Here is a 10,366-nt window from a genome sequence, read left to right as displayed (position 1 = left end):
TGATTTTACGTTTTCACTTTCAACGCATTTTTAATTTCTCACATAAAGGGTCAATCAGTAGTTATTATGTAATATATAGTATATATTAAAAATCATATTTACAAATATGCAAGTTGAATGGATTGCTTAAAGTCTCATTCCAACCACTGATTGTTGACTAACATATTTTAGTAAGAAAAAACTTGAGAGAACCTGTTTTTATACAAATATATATGTTTAGTTACATAAATAACATTTCCAAGATTTACAAATGACCAAAGTAGATATTGCTGCAAATTGCTGAAAAGCCTTCTGGTATTTCCTGATGTTTCCCTTTGCAACTGGCTGACTCATTCAATAAATCTTTCATTTAGAGATAAAGAAATGCTTTTTCCTACACTGGCATATTTTTAAATATCTGCAGCTTACTGTAAATCATAAATGCATGAAATCTTTGGAGCCTACACCTTCCTTTCCATGTTGCAACATGGGCTAAAAGAAAGTGCTAAACTCCATGTATCATAACTAAATTTTTTATGACATTTTATTTTGGCCTCAGTAAAAATATAAACAAAGCTCTGTGCAGAAGCCTGACATTTCAAATAAATTATTAACAATTTGGAAATCTTCTTTATTTACAACTTTTATTTTAATGGCAATGGATAAGGAGTTCATGTAGGATCGGATAAATTGGACCACATAATAACAAAACCTTTTTTGTCAAATAAAAAAATGTCCTTTCTAGGATTAAGTGGACCACTCAGCAAACATACAAATTTTTATCAATGTTCAAAAATAAGAAATCCTAAAGTCCTAAGTTCATACAACCCTCCATGACTGGCCTTTGGCTATCTCTCTCACCACATTTTCTACCACCCTAGACTCTATTAGTTCTGTTCTATCCATATTGGTCTTTTGTTCTTCCTCAAACAGATAGAACATGCCCCTACCACAGGGCCTTTGCATGTACCATTCTCATGTCCTACATTTTTTTTCTTTAGATACATTCATCTTTCTCTGATCTCAATTCAATTGTTAGTGCTTCTTCCTGATTACTTTATCTAAAATTGTGTCTGTCATAAATACATACTTATTGTAGGCCATTCTTTTTCCTCATAGCACTTAGCATTATCTGATATATTTTATATTTACTTTTTTTGCATATTGCCTATCTTTCCTTCAGGGACTTTAAACACCAAAAGAATCATTTCTTGGTTTTGTTCTCTGTTTTCCTAGACTTAGAACAGTGCCTGCCACACAGTAGACATGCAAGAAATATTTGTTGAAAGAATAAATAATATTTTTTCTTTGATTTTCTTTCTTATTGAATCCTGTCATAGCCATGATCTATTAGGACCTGAGAAAACAATCATCCTTAACATTCTCCAGCTTTGATTATCTTATATAGGATATTTCTGATATTATTATTTCTATTTTTTTAAGTAATAACAAAACTGATCACAATTTCAGGAAGTGCTTGTGTTAAATCTCTTCAAATATCATTTCTCCAGAAGAATCTTATCAGATATATATCTTGTTCTGGTTATTTGTTTTCTGCTTTGGTTCATAATTAAATAATTAAAACTCCTCATCGGTCTCATAATTAGCGCTCCAAGCCAATTTTACAGTTATTTGATCAAAAGCTCACATAGAAAGGTCAGCATATTTAAGCCTCGGCTACTTCAAGCATATTGTAAAACCATTAGCACAGATCTTCTCTCCTTGGCGTGACCTCCATATGTCAGGCATATTGCTGTTCCACTTAAATCTCATCCTCATTAACCCAGGGCAATTAGGAGGTCTGGGAGGAGACTCAAGAAACCAGCCTCCTGTCTGCTGTGGGTGTTGTATCTTGATGTTACTTTTTGTTGCTTTTTAGCTCTTGTTAATATACGATTTTTCAAGTCCCCTGACTTATCAACAGAAGCAGGTATCCCAATGTGGGCTGTATATTAGCAAATATCATTTCATCAAAAATCTATTTATCCCTTCCTTAGTGCTACCCTATCTAAAGAAGATATTACATTGCTAAAAAGAAATCTGGACTACAGTAGAAAAATTAAATCTGTTGTTAATACAAGTAAAATTCAGATAGATCATGAATCTAAATAGAAAATCTGAAAACGGGCCGGGCGCAGTGGCTCATGCCTGTAATCCCAGCACTTTGGGAGGCCGAGGTGGGAGGATCATGAGGTCAGGAGATCGAGACCATCCTGGCTAACACGGTGAAACCCCGTCTTTACCAAAAATACAAAAAATTAGCCGGGCATGGTGGCGGGCGCCTGTAGTCCCAGCTACTCTACTCGGGAGGCTGAGGTTAATGGCGTGAAACCGGGAGGCGGAGCTTGCAGTGAGCCGAGATTGCGCCACTGCACTCCAGCCTGGGAGACAGAGCGAGACTCCGTCTCAAAAAAAAAAAAAAAAAAAAAAAAACTGAAAATGGTTACCTTGAGCATACTGAAGACCTTTATATCTTCACTCTTTCTTCCTGAATTTATATCCCAAGAGCATTTTGTTTGCTGGAGACAATCACAAATTGAGGGCATAAAATTGTTTTTCTTATGACGATGGGACCTGAAGCTCTGCTTTACCTTAAACTGGAACATTTAAACAACTTATAAGGAAACGTATTGAATATTTAAAGATCTTGCATCACCATCAGTCATTATGGTGTAAAGCTATACATCAGTTTCAACACTGACATTTTGAAAATTAACATGGAGAAGTCCTCACATGTCACTCTTAGACCAAATGTATCATGACATGTTACAGAATTATCAACTACTAACTTATACATTCTTCCAAACATTCAGGTAACAGGCTTCCACCAACATGAGCAACAGAACACAGGTAATGAGTTCTCTGTAATATCAAGAGATCTGATCATTCTACTCGATACGAAAGTATATTGAGCATCTATTAAGTGCCGGATAGCATTTAAGGCACTTATAAAGGAACATGATTCTTGCCTTTGTGCCACTTACATTCATTCACTGAAACTCCTACATGGGTTAAATCAATACTCTGCCTGCAGATATCAAGATATGGAATTCTTCCCTAGGAAAGCCATTTAAAATAGTGTATGACTAGTCATTATTATAGTACTGCATAGGAAACACTGCAGAAACTCAAATCACTGGGCATCAAATAAACTCAGAAATAATATTTTGTTTAATTATGCAGGATGAGACATAGGATTATGGGGTATTACAAGGGTGTTACAATGTTTCTGAAAACACAGAACAGGTTGGAAAAATTTGAAAAGTACAAGTAGAATAATCAGTGAAAATTATACTAATAATCACTAACACGTACTGATTACTTGTTCAGAGTTAAACTTCTGTGCTAAGAGTCGTCTTTACAAGTCTGTCTGGAAAATGATTAGGGTGTCTTGAAAAGCCACATTAAGAATTCAACTAATATTAACAGCTGCCATTTATTGTTGCACTGTCCAAAATGGTGACCACTTCACATGTAGCTACTAAGCACATGAAGTGTAGCTAGTCCCAATCAAGACATGCTATAAGTGTAAAATACATACCATATTCCAAAGACTTAGTATGAACTAAAAGAATGTAATAATTTTTATATTGATTGTATGTCAAAATATGAATATTATTAGGTTAAATATATTATTAAACTAACTGCACCTACTTCTTTTATACTTTTAATGTGGCTTTTAGAAAATTTATAATTTTATATATTTATGAGGTGCCTTTGTGGCTCATATTACACTTTTGTTAGACACAACTGCTCTGCACACTTACCAATGAATCTGGTTTGCATTTTATAGTATCTTATCAAATGGGTGATATTATCGCTACCAAAAAAATAGAGAACCTGAGATTGAGATTAACTTTTCCAAAGTCATTCGCAACAGTTACACTAAACCAACCCAAAGACAACTATTTTTAATACTGTTCCAAAGAAAAGTAGGTAATAGTTTCACAACAGTTTGTTTTTTTATTTTTTACCACTATAAGACATTGAATTTAGAGAGTTTTTTTTAATTTAGTAGAATCCCACTTACGACACTAAATTTAGAGGAAAAAATTTGAGCTTGGTAGAACCATTTCGATAAGTAGTTCTCTTCTATTTTAAAATTTCTTCTTAGCAAGGGAAATTCGATCCATATGTTTCTGCTTCTTGTATACTCACTTATCAAAATGTTATTCTGCAAAAGTTATTTGATGTCTTAGAAGCTGTAACTTTTCAAAATTATTTTCTTTGAACTGAGAAGACCCCATTGCCTGGACTGTAAACAGAAAAGAACTTAAACCCAAGCACTTCAGTGGCATTTGATTTCAAGCCTAGGACTCAAAAAGATCATGCAGATTTTAGAATTTAGAATAGTCTAACCACCCTGAAGTAGAAGTCAATCATTACTGGAGTATCTTGGATTAAATTAAATGCATACTTTTCCTAAACACTCACAGAAGGAAAAAGCAAACAAACATAAAACAGTCTTCTTGTCTTTAAAATGCTATGTTTAAGAAAGGCTGAGTTTACAAAGGAGATACATTAGGAGTTGATTTTTTGCTTCAGTAAAGGCTAACTTTCAACATGTTTCACTGCAGAATTCCTTTAAATTGTTAGCTCCTCTGATGAAATTATATTTTGGTCAAATCATTCCTTGATAAAGAAGCTACATGGGAAGAAAAGATAATGGAAAATAATGGGAATCTCTGCCAATTAAAGAGCAATTAGAAAGATATATTTAACTGTGTCTACAATTATGATGTAACTAAATGAACAAGCATATTCAATTTGAAAGAAATACAACTTACACTAAATTTTTCAAGATAATATCTATTACCCAAAGAAACACACTTCAGCGGCCAGTTGCTGTGACTCATGCCTGTAATTCCAGCACTTTGGGAGGCCGAGGCAGGCGGATTATGAGGTCAGGACTTTGAGACCAGCATGGCCAACATAGTGAAACCCCGTCTCTAGTAAAAATACAAAAATTAGCAGGGTGTGGTGGCACAGGCCTGTAGTCCCAGCTACTTGCGAGGCTGAGGCAGGAGAATCGTTTGAACCTGGGAGGCAGAGGTTGCAGTGAGCCAAGACCACGCTATTGCACTCTAGCCTGGGTGACACAGTGAGACTCTGTCTCAAAAAAAAAAAGAAAGAAAGAAAAGAAATACATTTGTGCACATAAAGGTATCTTACAGGACACATTGTGAATGTCTTCCTGATAAAAACAAGACACAATTCAGATAATGTATTTTAAAAATAGAAAAACTAGTTATTCAGTCTTTAAAAACCAGCAAAAGTGGGTTTAATGGTGTCTTTCAACTATGTTTTCCAGACTTATAGCTTAGAAGGTAAACAATAGGGAATATATGGGAACTAAATGGAAACTATTATAAATACATGAAAAATGTGATGGAAAAGAACTTCTGGGCATGGTTTAATGATTATAAATGTGTATTCAATTTGTAACATGTGGAGGTTGGTTAAAAGTGAAAGTAACCTGCTATGACCAGTTTCAATATTTTATGAAAGTTCATCCTTCCCACTCGTAGCATTGGTGATTCTGTTGGTTCTCTGAAAAAAAAAAAAAATCTACAAAAGGAGTATGTAATTGTGCATCATAGGACAATCATCAGTAAACAGGCTAGGACAAATTTAACTTGTAAAACAATTGTATTATGATATGAATTCTGTCTGTTTTGTTTTGGTAGATAATGGGCTCTCAGAGTAATCTCTCAGATGAAATAGAAGAACAAACATTGGGGAAGATACAAGAACTTAATGGACACTACAATAAACATATGGAAAGTGTGATGAACCAGCTCTTAAGTATGGTCTGTGACATGAAACCAGAAATCCATGTGAACTACAGAGCCACCAAATAAATGTACATCATGGTTTTCAAGGAAAAAAAAAAAAAAAAAGGGGTGTGTGAGTGCCACCTGGTTGCTTATGGCTTCATGTTTTTATATTAAGAAATTTGAAATGCGAACCTTGAATTTACATTTACAGGAAATGTGACATAACTCATACATCAGCACTGAATTAAACAAAACAAAATACCACTGTTGCTATATCTTTTCTAGTAATAATTATGACCTTATCATTTTACTTGGAGTAAATCAAGAATGCAGAAGAGTAACATGTTTTTTAACACTTGAAAGAAATACATGGTCATGACAGCTTTTTAGTGGGCGTGGGTTTTTTATTCCTTCTCCTTTTCATCAATTTAGAAAATGTACTCTTAATTATGTTAAAAGGTAATTTGCTAAAAGATCATCTTTAAACAAGATATAATTATGACTCTTCAAGAGATCTAAAAATGAACATGTCAATGGTTTTATTTAATTCAGTAATCAATGAGGAAACCAGTAAAACAGAGACAGAGACAAAGAATGATGGGTTATATAGCCGTTTTTAAACATAGATGGGTTTTATAATCATTCTGTCTGTCTGATCTCAACTAAACAGATACTATTTTAAAAGAAAAAAGTAAATGATAAATAAGCTAATAACAGATTTTGGAACTTTGAAAAAAATTTTTAAAAAGAAGAAATACATACGTGTGCATGTGTCTTTGTAGTAGAATAATTTATAATCCTTTGGGTATATACCCAGTAGTGGGATGGCTGGGTCATATGGTACATCTAGTTCTAGATCCTTGAGGAATTCCCATACTGTTTTCCATAATGGTTGAACTAGTTTACAATCCCACCAACAGTGTAAAAGTGTTCCTATTTCTCCACATCCTCTCCAACACCTGTTGTTTCCTGATTTTTTATTGCGGCACTATTCACAATAGCAAAGACTTGGAATCAACCCAAATGTCCATCAGTGACAGATTGGATTAAGAAAATGTGGCACATATACATCATGGAATACTATGCAGCCATAACAAAGGATGAGTTTGCGTCCTTTGTAGGGACATGGACGCAGCTGGAAACCATCATTCTTAGCAAAGTATCACAAGAAGAGAAAACCAAACACCGCATGTTCTCACTCATAGGTGGGAACTGAACAATGAGATCACTTGGACTCGGGAAGGGGAACATCACACACTGGGGCCTATCATGGGGAGGGGGGAGGGGGGAGGGATTGCATTGGGGAGTTATACATGATATAAATGATGAATTGATGGGTGCTGACGAGTTGATGGGTGCAGCACACCAAAATGGCACAGATATACATATGTAACAAACCTGCATGTTATGCACATGTACCCTAGAACTTAAAGTATAATAAAAAAAAAAAAAAGAAGAAGAAATACAAAGAAAACTCCCAGGAGATATCTTAGGTTAGTGTACCACTAGTCCAGTCTCCCAGTTATAGCTAAGCTAAATTCTTGTTAAATACTAAGTATTTTGTTAGTAAAATGTATATATTATCTCAGTCCTACTGTGTAAGCAGTACTAGTGCTCTTGTTTTACAAAATGAGAAGCAAAACAAAGGAACTTACCTGGAGTTGTTTGTATAAGAGTGGCAGCACTGGGCTTCGAACTGGGCAATGTGACTCCAGTGTTCACACCCTTCACTTCTTGCCAAACTGCTGACCTGCACAGCTCCTGTATTTGTATTAGTAAGAAGCATGGGTACTATTAAGTCTTTGATTTTCAAGTAATAGATGCAAATTTTAATTCCAGTCTAAACAACAGTTAATTATTGTTACCAAACTATTCATATAATCTTCAAATATATGAATCTCTGACTATATGGACAGTTTGGTAACAATAATTAACTGTTGTTTAGACTGGAATTAAAATCATAAACTGAAATGATTTTAATCAATCATTGTTTTAGATCAGTGGTCCCCAACCTTTTTAGAACAGGGACCAGTTTCGTGGAAGACAATTTTTCCAAGGATGGAAGGGTAGTGGGGCAAGATAGTTTTGGGATGAAACCATTCCACCTCAGATCATCAGGCATTAGATTCTCATAAGGAACATGCAATCTAAATCCCTCACATGTTCAGATCACAATAGGATTCGTATTCCTATGATAACCTAATGGTACTGCTGATTTGACAGGAGGCCAAGCTCAGGTGGTAATGCTTGCTCAACTACTACTCACCTTCTGCTGGGTGGCCCAGTTCCTAACAGGCCACGGACAGGTACCAGTCTGTGGCCCAGGCATTGGGGATCCCTGTTTTAGATTACTAGTATCATTGTTTCTTTTTAGGAGAAAATGTTAAAATTTTACCACATATCTTAGTATCTCAGAAATAGTCAATTTTATATGCATATTAGGTAAATGGAGGAAAATTTGAATTCTATTTGTTTCTCCATTTTCCCAACTTTTGGGGCAAGGAAAACCAAACCAGTTTATTGGTTTTACAAGGTATATTTCCCCATTTGTTAGAATGAAAACTGATTCCCAATGAAAGAAGAGAAAGATATCAAACATTCCTAGGAAAACTGGCTCCCATTTTTTGAGGGAGTGGAGGGGAAGGCATCAATTAAAGTTGTGTCTCCCTGACATTAGGACAGCATTGGAGGATTTCTACTCAACACAGACTTGGAGAATTCAATTTCTCTATCCTGCAGAGCTTAGATAAATAAAATAATCAGTAAAATTGCACATTTGGAGAGTTATCATGTGAAAAGATAATTCCGAAAAACATAGCATTGTGATTTGCCTTATATCATAAGATGTAGTCTTCTGTCTTATCTCATGAAAACCATCAAGATGCCAGTTTTCTGGATGTGAAAGCATGAATATGTTACAAGGAGCACTCAAGTTAATAATAAATTCCTGAGCCTGCACAAAAGAAAGGACAATCTTTTAGGCCCTAAATACTGTAGAAACACATTAAAGTCAGTAGAGGATTTTTCTCAGAAGTAAAGTGGAGCCAGGCCTAGAAGCAAAAGATGAGACTTGGGTGTCAGCACACTGTACATCCAGCCCTGCCAGCACCACAAGCTTCCTATGTCCTACTGGCAACTCAGTCAGCCTCTGTGGGCCTAAGATTCTATTTTAGTGCTGTAATCCACAAAATGGTGTTGAAATAAATGATCTCTGTAGGCCCTTTAACACTTATTTTTACATACTAAGATCAATTTTTCAAAAGCAGTATTTATTACTTTCAGTTTTTTCATTCACTACTGTTGTATTTGTCAATTTCTCAACAATCTCACATCTATTCTAAACACTCTATTGTTAAGAGCACGTGCTGTTGCTGTCCCCGGTATCCTAGTTTCTATGTAGTTTGCATATTTTTACATTCAAATATGGTTTCACATCTTTGCCTAACTGAATGAGTCATTTTCCAAGAACTCTCACACCCTCACAGATGGTAGAGCTGCCAGGTTTTACTTTATTTACATATGAAAAGGTTTTATGTATTTCAGAGCTAGCTCACTTATCTATGAGAGCTTTCTCAGTCACACAAAAAAGTTGACTTTTTTGCACATGTACTTACATTAAAAGGCTTTTTCTGTTCCTATAGATCTTCACACAGAAATAGAATAATGTTAGCATGTTTTTAATTGTTCTTTACCCTGGTTTTGATCCTTTGCACAATCAGAAACCACAAAATGAAAAATTATTCCATTCAGTTCTTACTCATTTCCATTGCACTCAAAAACAAAACCATGCAATTTACAGGCTTGCAAAGGAATGCAGGGATTTTGGTTTTTATTCTCTATGTTAGCACACAAATACAAAGTCAGGAATTTTAATCAATGTATCACAGCCATTACTTTCTAGATGGATAGAGCTAGTAGAAGAGAGTTGGCCAGAGTGTGCAGAAAGCTGCCACCTTTGAAATATCCCAGCTAAGGCCATTCTAGGTCTTACCAACCCCCAACATGTCAGAGTCCAGCCTAAATCAGCACAGCCACATTACCTGCCGCCAACCATGAATGCAGGCATGAGCAAAGAGGACATCGTAGGAGCCACCCGGAACACTCATAGACTCATGAGCAATAATAAACAGTTTAAGCCACTGAGTTTGAGGGCGATGCGTTATGAAGCAATAGCTAACTGCTATACCGATTGAATACTGCCTTGAAGAGGAGAGGGTGACCACCTGTCTTGAATGCTGCTTAGAGTTCAAGTAAAATAGGACAGAGATGTGACTGTTAGATTTACATATGTGGAGGAGGAGTTTGAGGAGAGAAAGTGTGGTGAGAAAGCTAGAGATAGCAGTTATAGATAACTACAAAACTATAAAAATGATCAGAGAAATGGGACTGCAGCTTGAGACAGATGTGTGTCAAGCGTGTGTTTCTTGTCTGGACTAGGAAATGTTATCGCATATTCATATGCTGATTGAAATTCCTCTAGAGGAGAAGGAATTTCTATGAAGAATAGAGAGGGGAACTATTGGCCGGGCACGGTGGCTCAAGCCTGTAATCCCAGCACTTTGGGAGGCCGAGACGGGCGGATCACGAGGTCAGGAGATCGAGACCATCCT

General features: G+C 35.7%; 1 long non-coding RNA gene across 1 annotated transcript; it reads right to left on the bottom strand.

Annotated features, from left to right (window-relative positions):
• Nucleotides 1-2,459: 2,459 nt before the first annotated feature.
• LOC111550980 lies at nt 2,460-9,951 on the bottom strand. Its single transcript, XR_002734224.1, has 3 exons — nt 9,797-9,951; nt 7,412-7,517; nt 2,460-2,576 (listed from the first exon to the last, which is right to left on the bottom strand). It is a non-coding gene; the product is annotated as an uncharacterized LOC111550980 (long non-coding RNA).
• Between the last annotated feature and the right edge of the window lie 415 nt (nt 9,952-10,366).

The sequence above is a fragment of the Piliocolobus tephrosceles genome, chromosome 1 (assembly GCF_002776525.5).
Source record: "Piliocolobus tephrosceles isolate RC106 chromosome 1, ASM277652v3, whole genome shotgun sequence".
Lineage (NCBI taxonomy): Eukaryota > Metazoa > Chordata > Mammalia > Primates > Cercopithecidae > Piliocolobus > Piliocolobus tephrosceles.
Note: the sequence above shows the minus strand (reverse complement) of the source record. Positions and strands in the feature narration are given on the sequence as shown.